Below are 1,052 nucleotides of genomic sequence, written 5' to 3'. Positions count from 1 at the left end.
CTAAAGCAAACAAGGTCAAATGAATGTATATTACAGCTTGGTATGGATGCCCATATTTACATATTCAGGGGCCTACTCTCTTCTCTAGATAGTGGGTTGAGGACCTGGATTACATTTGGCCATCCAGCTCAACCTTTCACAGGTGGTCAGCAGTAGTGGACGGAGTGGTGGGATGCTGTCAGTCACCTGACCTCTGGTGCATACTGGGAGGAATAGGGGGAGGGGAGGGGAAAGGCAGCAGTGCACTGGCTGGAACACTGTATTGGTTCCATTGGTGCATTTGCACCAACCTTGCCGCCACCTCGCCCTTCACTTTCTACTTCCCAGTAAGCAGCAGTGACATGACTAACCAACCGGATCCATACAGTCTCTGACATGGAAAGAAAATTACATATGAAACAGAGAAAGAGATGCAACATTAGGATAGCCATGCTATGTGTCCTACTATAAAGAGGTCAGTCCTCTATTTGAAGGAACCAAATGAAGGTAGAGCAGGGACCTTGAAGTTGCTCATAAATAGTTAGCAGCATCTGGTCAGCAGACTGAGCAGCCATGCAAGTGTCTTTCTGTCTATGGTTCGATGTGTTGTATTTCACTTTAAATGATCGTAAGTATTCCTAAGTCTACGGTCATACTACCCTGAACACTCCTGATCTCATCTGATCTTGGAAGCTAAGCAGGGTCAGGCCTGGTTAGTACTTGGAGGGGAGACCGCCTGGGAATACCAGGTGCCGTAGGCTTACAGGAAGGCAATGGTAAACCACCTCTGAATACCTCTTACCATGAAAACCCTATGAATATATCCAAAAGATTCATAGGGTTGCCATAAGTCGTAATTGACTTGAAGGCATACAACAACAAGAAGAATTCCTAAATTTGAATCTATACATATGTATTACTATATGCAAATTTAATGCAAATTGGTATCTTTATTGACAGTACATATTTGGTCACCCTATGCAGCATTCAAGTAGGATTCAAGTAGGGTATGCCTCTACCTCTCTCGGCTTTTGTAATCAATGTTCTTTTTTTCTTGTAAGTGAAACTGAACA

The 1,052-nt window shown here is 43.5% G+C and overlaps 1 non-coding gene across 1 annotated transcript; it reads left to right on the top strand.

Moving 5' to 3' along the window:
- The first annotated feature begins 621 nt into the window (after nt 1-621).
- On the top strand, nt 622-740 carry LOC133388266 (5S ribosomal RNA). The gene has a single exon (XR_009763721.1). It is a non-coding gene; the product is annotated as a 5S ribosomal RNA (ribosomal RNA).
- Nucleotides 741-1,052: the final 312 nt, after the last annotated feature.

This window comes from Rhineura floridana, chromosome 6, assembly GCF_030035675.1.
Source record: "Rhineura floridana isolate rRhiFlo1 chromosome 6, rRhiFlo1.hap2, whole genome shotgun sequence".
Classification (NCBI taxonomy): Eukaryota; Metazoa; Chordata; class Lepidosauria; order Squamata; family Rhineuridae; genus Rhineura; species Rhineura floridana.
Note: the sequence above shows the minus strand (reverse complement) of the source record. Positions and strands in the feature narration are given on the sequence as shown.